Below are 13,027 nucleotides of genomic sequence, written 5' to 3'. Positions count from 1 at the left end.
TCTAGTCACGCCGGACATAGTAGTGAGATGAAGGGGGCAACCTCAGCTTCCTTCAGTGTGCATTGGCCAGTTCACCATATCGCTTATTGCGACTGGGGTCCCAACACTGGCTATGCCACAAAACATTACATAGGTGAACGCCCCACTCCCTCAATGGTAGGTGCAACCTTCGCTAAGCTGTCTATGGTTCTCCCCGGAGTTGGACAATCTCAGTTTGACGACCTGGTGCATTGCGTGCGGGCCATCTAGGTCCAAATGCAGCAGGTCCAGTAGTACCAACAATACATGTTCTACCAGAACTACCAGCAACAGTTCCCTCCACTGCCACAGAGCCAGCAGTCGGTTCCACCCAGGCACCCAGGGACCTAGCAGAACCAGAACCGACATCGCGTGAACCAGGACATCACTCGATCTCCCCACTGAGGGGAGGAAACTTCCTAGGTCCTAGTTCCTCTCAAGAGTCAAGTCTCACATCGCGGGAGGAAAGACAGTCAGATCACTCCACCTGCTTCACAGGGCAACCTCGGAAACAGGTCCAGGGACACTTAGCCCGACAGGGCCATTCTTCCTCGGCGTTCGCATCAAGAAGGTGGATCACTCGCAGGTAACCGGTTTGGGGTTCTGGGTGCGAATTCAAGACAAGGCTCCTCCATCCACGATAGTCAGCCTCAGAATCCCATAAGGAACCAGGAGCTACTCGCGGTAGAACAGTACCAGAGCATACCGAGGTTAGCAACACCAATGCAGAGACGATAAAGAAGCAGCAATGGAGGCGTTGCAAGGCACATCGAACTTCAGTATAGAACAGCCAGCTCACGAGACCAAACCAACAAGAACAGGTGAAAGGTAAAGAGGAGGCGAGCTCGGTAGCTACAAAGACCGCTCCCCTACTCTCCGGGTCATCCCCTCTATCTTCTGAGCTCTTGGCGACCCCGATGCCCAAGGACTTGAAGATGCCTCCCCTGGATAAGTATGACGGATCTTTTGATCCTAACGATCACGTGGATTTCTTCCAATCCTAGATGCACCTAACTGGGGCCGACGAATCCTGCATGTGCGTAGCTTTCTCTACTACCTTCAAGGGAGTAGCTCGGATTTAGTACCAGAACCTCGTGCCATGATCAATTAAGAGTTGGGCGCAGTTCGTAGAATTATTTACCTCGCACTTCATCACCAGCAAGAAGTGCCTGAGGTCACAGGAGAGTCTGCTTAACGTAGTCCAAAGAGAAGGAGAATCCATCAGAAGCTACATCAAGCGGTTCAACGATACCTACCTGCAGATCACCGACCTAGACCCAGCGGTGAGACTCACGATAGCCAAAAAGGGCGAAGGGGGGAACTACCTAGCGAGGAGCTGACCTCGCTAGCGGGACCTTGGCACCCTTGAGCTCACTAGAGTCGCCAAGGAGCCTATTTATGATAGCACTAGACATATTGAAATAGGAACAGGAAAGGAGAACAAACTAAGGAAGAAAAGACGAACTCACCAAAAAAGAAAACGACCTCGGAATACAAAGGAAGAAGTGGCGAGCTGAAGGACTCCAACGCGACCTCGGGAGAGCTTAATCACAGGATTTTTGGCGAAGAAGAGGGGCCCCTCGGCTCCCTATTTATAGTTCATCGCAAGGCGATGAATGACTGAGACCTGCTCAATCCAACGACTCTCATGAAAACTGGTTGCACAACACCTGAGGACAAAATCGGTTGAGCACGCTTTTTGACATCCGTGGAGTCTATAAACAGCGTGACGTCTGCGCGTACCTGGGATGCGATCTGGGTCATTTGGTGGTTGAGCCAGACGATTGAATGGGGCCGACCAGTGGTTCGCTCTTCAGGATGTCAGACCCCGTGCCAAATCCACCTAGATCGTCCGTGAACTCCTCGCACCGGGTTGGGACCCTTGGCACGAGGAGTGGGGAGCATTTGATGATGGGTGATTTGGCCCAACCTAGCAAAAGGGGGACATGTGGACACGAACTGACTAAGAGATGACAACTCAGCATGGCATACCTAGTTCGCAACAATTGAATAGTCTAACCTCGGCATTAAGGCGCCTCGGCCAGTTCGGAACTAAAAGACCGAAGTACCGGCTCGGGACCAACAACTCGAATCGCCACGAACTGACTCCCGCGTAACAAACCCTAGAGGTCTCTTCAACGGATCCTGAATCTCTCGGGATCATGATGAGTTAACAGGTTCCGCCTTTTTGGGATTGCGATGAGGACTTATCCTGACTCCGTCGGAATCGGAAGTGGAACGAGATAAGCCTTACCTGTATATTGCTCCTTAGGAAGCGGAGCAAACTCTATCTCCACACCTCGGATATCGCAGAGCTCTTTTGTGTGTCGCACGACTACTCCAGTATATAAATGCACCAACCACAATGGCGCAATGTATGTGTGGTTTTTCTACTCTCTAGCTCTCTAAGCTCTCTAAGCTCTCTAAGCTCTCAATTCAGCTCGCATCAGATTACTGACTTAAGCATCAGAGCGACCTTGCCTGGTTAGCCACCCCGGGTTCTCTGATCCTATCTTGCAGATTCACTTAGCTCGCCGTCTAACTAGAAGCTAAATCATTCTCTCACACAGCATCACACATATATAGCTATTTTGTTATGAGTCAAAGTCAATTCAATCTAGGTAAGGTAGGTGGTTCACGTCATATATCACTTGAAAAAAATCTTAAATGCTTATTCAAAATATTCAATTACTTTGGTGAAGTCCTTAAAATCATGGCCAAGTGTCATGATATCAACGTAACCCATGCATATACTTGAAGGACTTGTAGTTAGGAGCTTATTTCCAAGTAAAATTTCAAGGTTTATATGGTTTAATTTTTTGAAACTCGGTTCAAGCCATGATTAATGGAACAAGAATGAATTCTTTATCTACGAGACTGTGTTAAGAAAGATGAGTTTTAATAGCTCTGCCCATATACTCATAGTTAGAGGTGGCCATGAGCCAAGGTTTTTACGAGCTATTCGAGTTCGACTTTTGAAAAGCTTGGCTCAGCTCGGTTTAAACCGAGCTTCGATCCGAATTCTAGTTTGATATGTAGGCTCGTTTATTAATCAAGCCGAGTTCAAGCCCAGTGAAGCTTGATCAATGAGGTTCACAAGCCTAGTAATAAATAAATAATTTTTATTATATACATACATACATACATACATATAAAAAATAATTTTATTATATAATAATATTTTATTTTTTATGTATAATAGTAAATAATTTTTATATTTATTTTTTGTATATATAATATTAAATAATTTTTTGTCTGAAAAATACAAAAATAATTTTATACATATAATTTTCATTTTTTCAAAAAAACTTGGCTTATAGTCGAGCTCGAGCCGAACTGAACTCAAACTTGTAAGTTATGAACTGAGCCGAGCTTGAGCCTGATATTATTCCTGCAAGTCAAACTTGAATAGCCAAATATTCGACTTGGCTCGGATCGAATCCACCCCAACTCATAGTAAGCATAATTGGTTGTTGAGTTTCACAACATAAATTTGTATATAGGTGTTTATTGTGTTCTGTTTACGTGGTTAACATTTTATTTTTCTAGAAGAGTGGTTCTAGGCTATGGCGTTTCAGTCAATTTAATCAGACTGAAATCTTGGTAAGATTAATTGCCGATTAGAATCAGATCCCCATCCAAGTTTTATCAATTAGATAAAGTTTTTAAATATAGATTTCAATCCCTTTACAAAAGCAGAGTATCCAAATCAAAAATATTAAAACACCTGTAAACTATGAACTCTTAATGGTGTCTTCTTCAAATTTACGATGCCTTCTTCAAATGTACCTTGTTGTTGCCATCGGTGGTAGTTCAAAGAGAAACTAAAAAACATCATATCTTATTCAAGAGAAAAGAATCTAGAGTATTCGGTATTTAAAGTCCACTTAACAGAAACAAAAAGAAAAAAAAAATAAAAAAAATAGAAGCTTATAGTGGATAACTTACCAACACTTTTGTTCTAAGACTCATGTGGTGGTGTTCAATACTTCATCTCAAATAAAAAGAAAAAAGAGGAAAAGCAAGGATTAAAGTTGGGATTTAAGGTAAGAAAGAAAGGGACGAAGATCAAGGGAGAGAGGAATTTATACCTCTGATTGTCCGTGGATATCTGGATACCTATACCGAATATATCCTCTGATCGTCTGTTCCTTTCGGTTGCAATGGTGGAAAATGAGCAAGAACACTTTGATCGTCCGTCCCTTTTGGTTGCAACAGTGGAAAATGAGCAAGAATGTTTTGATTCTGTCAATTTTGGTTGTAGAGGTGGCAAATGATTGGAAGAGAGAGGGAGAATCGAAATAGAGAGAACTGTAGAGAGAGAGAGAGAGAGTGTTTTCGCGGGATGAAAAACTAAAAACCCATGTCTTGCACGACCACTATCTAATATTTTATTTAATTTTATTAACGACGGACTGTGTGGGAGAGGGAAATTTTTTTAGGTATTTAATTGGGAGAAAGATGGTTCAAACTAGAGTCAGAATTTATAAATACAAAGTACTGTTGGCGTAGGTGCCAGGTCAAAATTGTTATCAATTCACGGGGGCGTTAACCATAGAATATGAGTTATTGACATTTTAAATGTTTATAGGTCTGCAGTAAAAATCAGAAATCTGCATTGAATCTGTTCATACTTTTCGGTATTTAATTTAATGTTTTATAATTAACGACCAAACTAATTGACAAATAATTACGACTGTTGAAATCGGCCGTTAAATAATAGTGTTTTGTGGAATAATAACGACGACATATTATTCTTGACGTCATTAATGTCTTACAACGAAGTTTTTTTTTTTAAGCAGCCTCGGATCACTAAAGCCATACAACTAAGTGGAGGACAACTTGGTGAATGTAATACCAAGAGATATTAATGTATGTTTAACATAGCATACAATAATAGCTACCTAATGATTATTAGAGAGATTGATCAAAGACCTTGTTCAAAGAAAATGAAGAGGTTTGGACGCATCACCATAAGATATTGTAGTGCCCCTATCACCTTTCTATATAGACAAGGGTCAGCAAAGCAATTGGTGGAGTCTAAGACCAATGGAGTATTGGCAACCATGAGAGTCAAAGAAGGTTTAGCATATATATATATATATGAAGTAGTTGCCTTCAATTCCATTAAACAAATATAGCCACCGAAACCATGCACATGGGGCCTGCTTGAGGCTATAAATAGATTGATGCAACGTATCTCAATGAAGCCTGGAGGTTAGGCCATGTAAACTTCTTTAGAGAGACTTCAATGAAGGAATGAATTGCTGATATCTAACTATTGTATGGGCCAAGAATGTGAGACGGCAAGAGAGAATCAATTGTATAGTATCTAGTTTAACAACTGGGCTAAAAGTTTCTTCAAAATTGACCCATTCTTACTGGTGAAAACCCTTGGCCACTAGATAGGCCTTTAATCAATCAATTGAACCATAACTCTTTCTTTTAATTTTGAAAACCCATTTACAAGGAATAACATTCTTGCCACATGGCGGAGGAACTAAAGACCATGTGCCGTTGTGCAAAAGAGTGTGAAACTTAGCACATTGCAACACACCATTGGGAATCATGAGATGCAATGGAGTAAGAAGTAGGTTCCACTTTAGAGAGAGGAATAACAGTAAGCTCATATTGAGGATTGGGTTTGTAAAGACTAGGCTTAGATCTGGTTTGCATGCCATGAGTGGATGTAGTAAAAGGAACTATAGTAGCTTCATGAGGCTAGGGGTGAGCAGTATTCGGTTAAAACAGAATAATTGAACTGAAAATTTCAGTTTCAGTTTTTTGGTTCGGTTTTTCGGTTTTTGGAATGAGAATTTTGGATAACCAAATTAACTGAACTTTTTATTAATATATGTAATATATAATATATAATATGTAACATATAATATATAATATATTATATAATATATATAATAGAGTATATATTAATTATTAAAATTCAGTTTTAACCAAATAACCGAAAACTGAACTGAAAAATTTGGTTTCAATTATTTTGATTTTTTTTAAAATTTGGTTTCGTTTCAGTTTTTATTTTTTTTAATTTGGTTTTCAAAATTTTGGTTTATTCGATTCGGTTTTTAACCAAATAAACCGAATGCTCACCTCTACATGAGACCCATTAGAAGAAGTAGAAGACCCATTAGAAGAAGTGAAAGGCACAAAATTGGTATCCACAATAGTTGCATCCGAATGAAGAAGGATTTAAAGAACAGGATGGAGATAGTGCATTCAACATAGGCTCAACAACTCTCATAGTGGTGTGAATAGGAAAAACACATGGTGGCAAGCCCATGACAGAGTTGGATTCTGTAGAAGATGGTATGGTGGAGGAAATTTTCATGTCCTTATAAGAGAAAGAAGATTCATTAAAAATCACATGTCGATATACATAAATTCGTCTAGTGGAGACATCAAGTCAATGATGGTCCTTGTGATCTGGGCTGTAGCCAATGAATGTACACAAATCAGTGCAAAAATCAAATCAGAACTTAAGGCTGTGTTTGGAAATGATGCAAATGGAGTGTAAATCCCGGTTCAGGGTAAATTTGCACTCTGATTCACTTTTGCTTGTGTTTGGCAACATTACATTTACGCATTGACAACTGACAGACCAATGCATATTTACGTTGATAATAAGATGTAAAATTACATCAATAAAAAAGAAATAAATTTGTGTTCAAGTGGGCTTTTGATTAAAAAAAAAGCATATGCTTTATTGAAATTCATGTTTGCATCCATTACAACTAAAAGTTTGTTTGTTTAGAAGGTAAATTTGTCAATGCAAAACTAATCCAACTTTACAAATTATATGAACAGTTTTACACTACATATTTACATTCACACTTATATGCATCATTTCCAAAAGGCAGCTTAAATGGAGACTTGTGGCGAAGAAAGGGTAAGGGCAGTTGATTGACTAAGTATGCAATAGTAAAAATAGATTCATGCTGTAGAGTATGTGGCAATTTTTCATGATCAAGTAAGGTGAGTGCAGTGTCAACTATGTGACATGCTTATGCTCTACAACCCCATTGTAATATATATATATATATAGATATATATATATATATATATAGAGAGAGAGAGAGAGAGAGAGAGAGAGAGAGAGATAAAAGTATAGAGATGAATTCAACTATACATTTTGCAGAGTTAGCATATTGTTTCACTAACACCACCAACAAAATGAGCCACTTTGGTGAAGCTACCTAAGATAGCTTTACTAGAAAGTCGACTTTACAGCTCATGTAAGTCTGTTTTCAGCTTTTCAAATTTTTACGAAACATAGCTTCATGGCATTCCAGGTTTCTTAGCTCATCTCATGCCATAAGCTACGACATGAAAGCCCTCCCAAACAGGCACTAATTTTAATAGATAGTTAGAATAGTGGAGAGGTATTTCAAATAATAACCCTCACCCTATAGCTAAGTTAGTCATTTAGCACCCTTCCGAATATAAAGGTACAATATCAAATCCACGCAACTATAGGCTCTTTGAAGTAAAGTTAATGGACCTCACATTCACTTTGCTCTGTTCCCACCGCCTTCATAGTCCCCTGTAATGTGTAATTTGTAATACCAAAAGAAGATAATTACCTTAAAAAGAAACATATATTAGTTGCTTTTGGGTTGCACTTTCTACTTTGTACATTGCAACTAATGTGCTTTAGGTGCAAGTGAGAATTAATACTTGGCTATGGAAGTATAAGGTGCAACTTACAATAGTTTTAGGTGCAATTTGTTGGATCGCTTCCAAAGGGGGATGAATCGGCTCTGTTCACTTGATATATATGGTTTATGGAGTTGCAAATCACCACCTAAATTTTTAGAATTGAGAATTTAGGGAAACTTGAATTTTTTAAGAAAACATTTTTTTAGTGACTCTTTGATCCAATAGAGATAGATTTAATAGTGGGTTTGGAGACCTAAGTATAGTGTGGGAAGGTGTTAGGCACCCCACATACGCTCGGCTAAACTGGCCCTTGTTTCTCCAAATTTCAAGATTTTTTTTTTTAATTTTTTGGGCTTAAATATATTAAAATCATCAGATGCAAATACACACACATGCATATGCGAACTGAAATGAGTGCCTTATCAAAGGAGCAATTGAATAACCTAGAAAGATAATGAGAAGAATTTTCGAATTAATTCATATGCCACGAATGATTTACCATGATGTTAAGTAACACCTAAATTAATAGGAAAATATTAACAAATTGATGATCTATCCATCCACAAACACATGAACTAAACAAGATGAAGTATAGAATGGTAAAGTTAACATGAATGAATGACATGATATATGTTATCCATCTTAAAGAATGTTTACTAAGGCTGCATTTGGAAATGATGCAAATGGAGTGTAAATCCCAGTTCAGGGTAAATTTGCACTCTGATTCACTTTTGCCTGTGTTTGGCAACACTGCATTTATGCATTGACAAATGACAGGCCAATGCAAATTTACATTGATAATAAGATGTAAATGTACATCAATAAAAAAAAGTAAATTTGCATTCAAGTGGGCTTTTGATAAAAAAAAAAAAACATATGCTCTATTCGAATTCATGTTTGCATCCATTACAGCTAAATGTTTGTTTGTTAAGAAGGTAAATTTGTGAGTGCAAAACTAACCCAATTTTGTAATTTATATGAACCATTTTACACTCTACATATTTGCATCGTTTCCAAATGCAGCCTAAATTAAGAGATTAATATAGTAAATTAGTAGGTTGAATTAAGAGTTAACATTTGGAACAGATTGCAATAATTTGAACATGTTAAGAGGTTAAGAGATCCAACCCTTGTTTGGGGGCACTTAATTACTTATTTGAATAAAAAATAAGTGTTTGGGCCACACACTTCTAAGTGCTTAAACGTGTTTAGTGAATAAGTTTAAGAATAAGTACTTATTTGTGAATTATGTACTTAAAAAATAAACAACTCTTGAGTGGCTTTGTTTAAGAAGTTATTGAATAAGTACTTATTCTATTTTTTTGGGACACGAGTGTCTCCAAAACTTTCCTTTATTTCCATATATAGTTGCCCTTACCTTCTCAAAATGGTAGAAACTCTATTGTTTCCATCATTTTAATATATCATTTCCATATATACTCCTCTTCCGTAGATGTTTGATCTTAACCCATACAAACTCCTTTTTTCATTTTTTCATATTTCATGCCTCACCCATATCAAATTTCCCAAAATTTCGGGTCAATTTGAGCTTTGGAGAATAGAGTAAACCTTCCATCTTTTTCATTATTCTCAGCATACAAGAACAATGGACACTCCATTTTGGTGTGTTTTAAAGCCCCATTTTATGGGATAAGCAGCTCATCGAACACTTCAATACAAAATAAACATTTAGATTAAGTATAAGTGGTTCGAAAAAGGGGTTCTAGCCGATAAGGGCAATTTGTCACCCCTAATATCAATAAAAGTAACACTTTTAATATAATAACTAAAGCATGATAATTTTTTTCTAAAAAAATATCAAATAAGGGCATTGTAATACAATTCCCTTTTCAAACTGATCTGTGTGGTAGCGACCTTCAAACGGAAGATCTAGGTGCACACAGAGAGAGAGAGAGAGAGAGAGAGGGTGGTGTGGTGACAAGATTTGAGCGAGAGAGAGGGTGGTGTGATGACATGATATGAGTGAGAGAGAGGGTGGTGCGGTGACTATCAATGAGATCTAAGCAAGAGAGAGGGTTGTGTGGTGGTGGTGCAATGGCTGGAAGAGATTTGATGAGAGAGGCAGGGAGAGAGATAGTTGGTGCGGTGTAGTCGAAAGATCTAGAGAGAGAGAGAGAGAGAGAGAGAGAGATGGGAAGTGGGGGAGGCTTGTCCTGCTATTCGATACTTTGGAAGGAGGAAGGAGATTAACAGTGTTTGTGCCCTTATTTGATATTTTCCAAAATAAGTTGCAGGGTAAAAAGTTGCCCTTATCCAATAAAACCCCTTGAAAAAAAGGCGTTCCAAACACTAATAAGTACTGATTGAAATACTTAAAAATAAATACTTATTTGACCAACCACTTATTTCCCAAACATAAACGAGATATCAAATTAGAAAAAAAAAACAAATAGAATACCACATAAGAAAAAAAAAATGTGTGCAAGGAGGCAACATGTTGCACGCGTTTCAAGCATAGTGAGAAAATGGGTAAATGCTACCTACTATTTGTGAAAGCTAGCTAACCAAATACATAACGACTTATACGGAAACATAAAGAGAACAAACAACTAGGCATGCTTAAACTAATTAATTAACTTAAATGAACCTAAACAAACAAATTAAACAAGACACACATGACAAGGTACTAGGGATATCTATCTAAGAATGCAATGCATGGTACTAGGTTCATGAGAGAGGGTAGTGCAAATGGAACAGATCATGATCGGATCCGAATTTAAATTCGATTCTATTTTGTCATACTCAGATATCCTTTGTTGGATTTTTGGATCAAATTGGATTGAATAATAGGATTTGATGTAAGTGTATTTGACTGGCCCCGGATCGCACCAGGTGGCATTGGCCAGATATAATCCTGGCCGCACATCTCTAACTGCCTTCAACCACTCCATGGAAAGATCATCTATAAAAGGGGGTGCCTGTCTCAAGGAGAATCCCTATTCATCCTAGGATTCTCTCACGTTGAAAAGGACCCCTTTTATAGAGAGTTGCAGAACACTCTACAATTTGCTCTAATGATTGGAGATTAAACTTGGGAGATAAAGTCTGGGTTTAGAGCCCTTTTTAGAGGGAACTAGGATCCCAAGAGGGTCACCTCTAAGCAAAGTACACCTGGGAGGGAATCCTTATCGTTTCTAGGTCGAATCATCATCATGCCTTTATCCCAACTACATGGGTCGTTTGGCCAATCTATTCTATTGGATGCACTATCCACTGCTAGATTATTAGTGTTTAAATCATTTCTTACTACTAACTGGTCTTATTGATAGTTTTCTATGCATGTAATGAAACCATCTTAATTTACTTTATTTCATTTTATCACTTATTGGAGTTACTCTAGGTTCTTAGGAATAGCTCCATTCCTAATCCCATCATTCTAATTTTTTCTGATTGTTCATTTCTAGGTCAAAAAGGAGGGGAAAATGCAACTGGAAGGCAACTGCATTATGAAGATATGCTGGCGGGCCGGTCTACTCTAGACTGGCAGGCATAAAGTCCAACAGATTTGGATTCCTCGAAGTACACTTGCATTGGGACTATAGTGGGAGTTTGGCCGGGGAAGAGTCCCAAAAAATCGACCACTCTCACTTCCTTGTCCTTAATCATGGTTTAGAAAAATTTTTTCCTGAACTTTAAATTTTGGACATATAATATACATACATAACAAACACATAAATACTTACAGAGAAAATAATACATAGAGGCATACACACAAAAGTATTTACATGCATAATACATGTTTATAAAGTATTTATACATACAAATATGAAGTTAGGTTCATACTTTTTAACCCTAATCCAAACTTCAATCCAACCTGACTATTTTTAGGCTGGGTTTCTGTTGGGTTCAGACTTACCTTAGGAGTGCTCATGGTTTGGTTAATTGAATTGTAGGCATATTTTTGGAACTAAACTGATCCCTTCAATTTTTTTATATATATACACTAGCCAGTTCAGTTAACTATTAACTGGATTTTTCAGTTTGATTTTTAGTTTTCAGTTTCAATCTTGGGATTCGTGTCTGCATCTATTACAACTAAAAATAGTTTGGAAAGAAAGTAAATTTATCAATCCAAAACTAAACCAACTTTGCATTTGTATGGACCAGAATGCACTCCACATATTTGAATTTGCACTCTTCCCAAACGGAGCCTTAATATATAATTTCATCTTTGGGTGTTTGTAAATAAATTGTAGATTCCTCTCAGTCAACATAGTACTTCGAGTCAACCGTTTATACATGAGAAAAAATATATGGAATCTGCTTATTTTTCTTCCTTTTTTGTTTCCCATTTCACCATACTCACTTCAGTACTATGCTGCAGTTAATTAAGAAGAGATGTAAATGGTGATTTCTGAATGTTTCAATAATAGTGATTTCTGAATCATGAAACAAAAGAATCTATTAAGTAATATCCCTAGTTGACAATTAATTAGGACAACACAAGTTTCGGTTTTGTTGTTTTCTGTTTGTATGGATAACAAACAGTACTCACTGCAAGAGGGGCAAGATAACTGATGTTTGAAGTATCTGAAGAAAATTGTTACGGGGGGAATGTGTTTGTGCTCCATCTGGGGCTCCCTGTCGTACAAGACATTGCACATGTTTGTTGATTTAGAACATTCAATCAGGGGACCATTTGTATCCCATATGGCTTGTAAGCACTTAGGCCAGTAAGATGATCCAAACTGTTTGATCAATTATTACTGCTTTATCAACCTCTCAGAAGCGGGTAACTGAATAGCACCATAAGGAATATATGGTAGCCATAGATTGTCGGCTACATTTCATCTCAGATGTGACCCATAAGAGGAATGGTCCATAAATATCGATAGTATCAGAAGACAGTACAATAGGATGATCCTTGGAGACTATTTGTAAGTTCTCTAACTGAACTCATCAGAAGGACAGAGCTAGACGTATTGAACTTATCAGCTAGGCCTCTACTAGGTAATGAGATGAGCTGATTTTGTGAGGAAGGACAGAGCTAGACGTATTGAACTTTCCAGGACAAGAAGTATCTATCTTATCAAGATGCATAGAAAAGTTGTTCCGACTGTATGGTGTGGGCCTAAGAGAAGCTTGTGTGTGGTATTTAATGGTGATATGCTGCTCATATCAGTAAACAAAGAGGCAACAGTGGGATTTAGTAGGTAGTTTATGTTTGCCACCAAGGTAACTCCTTGACCCACTTCTTTTCTTTCTATCTATTGAATAAATTACAGCTCAACAATTTGTTGTTTTCTCTGATTACAGCATCCCAACTCAATTTGTTGTATTATATATCTGTCTTCAGATTCTAGGAAACACCACTTCT

The sequence above is a fragment of the Nelumbo lutea genome, chromosome 7, assembly GCF_056320005.1.
Source record: "Nelumbo lutea isolate HS-2025 chromosome 7, American lotus-T2T, whole genome shotgun sequence".
NCBI classification, from domain to species: Eukaryota; Viridiplantae; Streptophyta; class Magnoliopsida; order Proteales; family Nelumbonaceae; genus Nelumbo; species Nelumbo lutea.
This window is presented reverse-complemented; position numbering follows the sequence as displayed.